This window comes from Cupressus sempervirens, chromosome 2 (assembly GCF_028749045.1).
Source record: "Cupressus sempervirens isolate cs-2001-9-10 chromosome 2, ASM2874904v1, whole genome shotgun sequence".
NCBI lineage: Eukaryota > Viridiplantae > Streptophyta > Pinopsida > Cupressales > Cupressaceae > Cupressus > Cupressus sempervirens.
Window position 1 is genome coordinate 539,793,205 of NC_143119.1, and position 5,084 is coordinate 539,798,288.

The 5,084-nt window shown below is 49.3% G+C and overlaps 1 non-coding gene across 1 annotated transcript in view; it reads right to left on the bottom strand.

Moving 5' to 3' along the window:
• Window positions 1-4,958: 4,958 nt before the first annotated feature.
• LOC149573425 (5.8S ribosomal RNA) overlaps window positions 4,959-5,084 on the bottom strand; it is a 154-nt gene continuing 28 nt past the window's right edge. The window contains exon 1 of the ribosomal RNA XR_016361164.1: window positions 4,959-5,084. This exon is cut by the window's right edge and continues 28 nt beyond it. This is a non-coding gene — a ribosomal RNA (5.8S ribosomal RNA).

Here is a 5,084-nt window from a genome sequence, read left to right on the forward strand (position 1 = left end):
TTCAAAATCGCTTAACAGACGCGCTGTAGAATGGCAACCGCTGCCGAGTCTCTTCCATAGTTGCGTCGATCGAGTGATCGAAGAAGGTGACCTAAGAGAGGGTCCAAGCGTAGGCATTCGTTGGGGGATTCGCGCCGATGGCATAAATTTATGCAATACCCGAGCAACACCGGACGGAGGTGCTAGACGAGGGCTCCCATTTTAGATCGAGTTTTAAAATCACCAAGTAGACACAGTGAGGGCTGGCAACTGTTGCCAAACCTTTTTCCGAAATTGCGCCAGCTGAGTGACAAGAAAACATGATCTAAAGGAGAGTCTAGGAATAGCACCCTCAAGGGTGGGCTTCATGCCCCTCTAATTGATTCAAAGTCAGCTTCCACCGTTTCAAAATCTGACATATCCATCCGCCCTGACAGCGGCATTGAATCAATGAGGGGAGCACGAGAGAGGCTCGCGGCAACCACCTCTCCCGTTGTAGCTGCGATAGGCACGCAAAAAATTTTGCTAGAGCACCAAGCACCCACGTCATGGCTAGAGACAAGGGCTCGCCATTAGATCAACTTCAAAATCGCTGAACAGACACGCTGTAGAATGGCAACCGCTGCCAAGTCTCTTCCGTAGTTGCGTCGGTCGAGTGATCGAAGAAGGTGATCTAAGAGAGGGTCCAAGCGTAGGCATTCATTGGGGGATTCGTGGCAATGGCATAAATTTATGCAATACCCGAGCAACACCGGCCGGAGGTGCTAGACGAGGGCTCCCGTTTTAGATCGAGTTTTAAAATCACCAAGTAGACGCGGTGAGGGCTGGCAACTGTTGCCAAACCTTTTTCCGAAATTGCGCCAGCTGAGTGACAAGAAAACATGATCTAAAGGAGAGTAAAGGAATAGCACCCTCGAGGGTGGGCTTCATGCCCCTCTAATTGATTCAACGTCGGCGTCCACGGTTTCAAAATATGACATATCCATCCGCCCTGACAGCGGCGTTGAATCAATGAGGGGGGCATGGGAGAGGCTCGTGGCAACCACCTCTCCCATTGTAGCCGCGATAGGCATGCAAAAAATTTTGCTAGAGCGCTAAGCACCCACCTCATGGCTAGAGACAAGGGCTCACCATTAGATCAACTTCGAAATCGCTGGAACAGACGCGCTGTAGAATGGCAACCGCTGCCAAGTCTCTTCCGTAGTTGCGTCGGTCGAGTGATCGAAGAAGGTGATCTAAGAGAGGGTCCAAGCGTAGGCATTCGTTGGGGGATTCGCGCCGTTGGCATAATTTTATGCAATACCCGAGCAACACCGGATGGGATGTGCTAGGCGAGGGCTCCCGTTTTAGATCGAGTTTTAAAATCACCAAGTAGATTCGGTGAGGGATGGCAACCGCTGCCAAACCTTTTTCCGAAATTGCGCCAGCTGAGTGAGAAGAAAACATGATCTAAAGGAGAGTCGAGGAATAGCACATCCAGGGTGGGCTTCATGCCCCTCTAATTGATTCAACTTCGGTGTCCACCATTTCAAAATCTGACATATCCATCCGCCTTGACACCGGCGTTGAATCAATGAGAGGGGCACGGGAGAGGCTCGCGGCAACCACCTCTCCTACATAAGCTATTAGTGTGAGGCTCGCTCTGCATTAGAAATTAGCGAACACACCGACATCCGCCTTAAAAATCCAAATCCTTTAAAATTCCTACGAAACAGCCATTCACGGCCCAATTTTTTATGAGGTCAGCAGAGGAGCAAAAGATTGTCCTCGGTTAGGAGATGTGAGTTCATGGAGCTGAGGGACTGAAATGGTCATCGAGCTCCTCCGATCAACTGGATGAATTTCACCTTGAAGGGGCCCAATCCAAAAGTTTTGGAGGTCATCTCCTGGAACTCTCGAGAACAAGGCCCATCTTACATGCAAACTCTGCTACTGCGCAAACATAGGTTGCAATTAAAGAGAAATTGCGAGGCCGTCACAATGGCCCGACGCCAATGGCTCCGACTAAGTCAATTTTCTCTTGCAATCACCATGCCGCCGTTCACAAAGAGATCTCCCCATTCACTTGTGACGCGATGCACAATCCAAGTGCTAGACGCGAGCTCGCCCTTGAAAGAAAGACCACTTTCCAAGACATCCCCCATTCACTTGTGACGCGACGCACAACCCAAGTGCTAGACGTGAGCTCGCCCTTGAAAGAAAGACCACTTTCCAAGACATCCCCCGATGACACATTGGAATGACAACCACTGTCGAACCATTCCCAATGTTGTGCCGATTGAGTTGGCACAGAGGCGACCTTGGGGAGCTCCCGCGTAGCAATCGGGATGTGCTTTCATACCCATCTCTCACAAAAACCAATCTTAGCTATGAACAAATTTTGCCGCAATGACACCATTGGAACGACGACCGCTGTCGAACAACTCTCGAATTTGTGCCCCGATGGAGTGAGAAAGAATAGCAACTTGCAAACTCTGCTACTGTGCAAACATAGGTTGCAATTAAAGAGAAATTGCCAGGCCATCATAGTGGCCCAAGGCCAATGCTCTGACTAAGTCAATTTTCTCTTGCAATCACCATGCCGCCGTTCACAGAGAGATCTCCCCATTCACTTGCGACGCGACGCACAATCCAAGTGATAGATGCGAGCTCGCCCTTGAAAGGCCAGGCCACTTTCCAAGACATCCCCTGATGACACATTGGAATGACAACCACTATCGAACCATTCTCAATGTTCTGCCGATCGAGTTGGCACAGAGGCGACCTTAGGGAGCTCCCGCGTAGCAATCGAGATGTGCTTTCGTACCCATCTCTCACAAAAACCAATCTTAGCTATGAACAAATTTAGAATCCAAGGCTCGTATCCATCGATATCGTCCACACTGGGTCTATATATTCAAAGGCCATGGAGAGGTTCTGATAAGAGAAGCTCCCCTGCTCGCTCGCACAAACATCCCAAATGCTAGACACAAGCTCCCGCCCTTAGCATCGCTCTCCAGATCGCCGCAATGACACATTGGAACGACAACCGCTGTCGAAAAACTCTCGAATTTGTGCCGATGGAGTGAGAAAGATGAGCAACTTTGGGGAGCTGTGCATGGAAAATGGGCTGCTGCTTCATTCCGCTCTTATATATAGATCCGATGTCGTTGATTTTATTTTGAATTCAAGGCTGCATTCGTCCTTGCTCACACAAGCAATGGCTCTTCTCATTGAATGGTCACGGGGAGCTTCCGATTACAAAGGCTCCCTTGTCACCCCTGATGCGTAGTCCAACTGCTAGACGACGGCTCACCCTTCAGATCGCTGCCCAGGCAACTACCACAACGGCACCATTGGAACAACAACCGCTGCCGAACCATTTCGAAATTTTTTTGCCAAAGAAGTTTTTGCAAAGAGAACGACTCTGGGGAGAGAACCCTCGCATAGCAAAATCGGGATGGCTTCACGGCAGCTGGATGGGATTTGAATTCATGGAGCCAAGGGAGTGAAATGGTCATCGAGCTCATCCAATCAACTAGATGAATTTCACCTTTAAGGGGCCCAATCCAAAAGTTCCGGAGGTCATCTCCTGGAACTGTCAAGAACAAAGGCCAATCTTACATGCAAACTCTGCTACTGCGCAAACATAGGTTGCAATTATAGATAAATTGCAAGGTCGTCACAATGGCCCGAGGCCAATGCTCCGACTACTAAGTCAATTTTCTCTTGCAATCACCATGCCGCCTTTCACAGAGAGATCTCCCCATTCACTTGTGACGACGCATAATCCAAGTGCTAGACGCGATCTCGCCCTTGAAAGGCCGCATTCCAAGACATCCTGATGACACATTGGAACGACAACCACTGTCAAACCATTCCCAATGTTGTGCCGATCGAGTTGGCACAGAGGCGATCTTAGGGAGCTCCCGCGAATCGATCGGGAAGTGCTTTCGTACCCATCTCTCACAAAAACCAATGTTAGCTGAACAATTTTAGAATCGAGGCTCGTATCCATCGATATCGTCGGCACTGGGTCTATATTCAAAGGCCACAGAGAGGTTTCGATAAGAGAAGCTCCCCTGCTCTCTTGCACAAACATCCCCAAATGCTAGACGCAAGCTCCCACCCTTAGCATCGCTCTCCAGATCACCGCAATGACACATTGGAACGACAACCGTTGTCGAACAGCTCCCGAATTTGTGCCGATGGAGTGAGAAAGAAGAGCCAGATCGGGTCGACGAAAACAGCTAAGCCAGATCAGGTCGGCCAGCATGGTTCAGCCACCATTTTTCGCCGAGAACTTTTGATATTAAAGCTCCCATGTAGCAGCGATAAGTACACCATGACAAAATTGCTAGAGCGCCAAGCACCCATAGAAAATTGCCATTATACCAAGCAACGCCGTAGTTCTAGACAAGGGCTCACTTTTAGATCAAGTTTTAAAACCACCAAAAACACACGCCATGGATCGGCAACTGCTGCCTCACCTTTCCCAAAATTGAGTCATCGGAAAACATGATCTAAAGGAGAGCTGAGGAAAAGCACTGAGATCGCTTCATGCCCCTTTCATTCATTCAACATCAACATACACCGTTTGAAAACCCAACAATCCAATCCGCCTAGACACCAATGTTGAATCAATGAAAGGGGCATGGGAGAGGCTCGCGGCAACAACCTCTCCTATATAAGCTATTAGTGTGAGGCTCGCTTTGCATTAGATATCTATGATAGCGCGGACAAAAACCTTAAAAATCCATTTCAATGAAAAATGTGACCAAACAGCCATCCACGACACCGTTTTTGGAGCTCGCCCAGATCGGCTCGGCCAGAATGGCTCGCCTAGATCGGCTTGGCCATATCGGCTCGGCCAGCATGGTGACTTGCTGACTCGGTGAGAGTACTTGGAACCGTCAAGAACAAAGGCCAATCTTACATGCAAACTCTGCTACTGCGCAAACATCTTCGCTCCTCTCCGGGGAGGGCAAAATTTTGTAGTGCGACGCCCAAGCAGACGTGCCCTTGGCCGAGGCCTCGGGCGCAACTTGCGTTCAAAGACTTGATGATTCATGAGATTCTGCAATTCACACTAAGTATCGCATTTTGCTACATTCTTCATTGTGGCG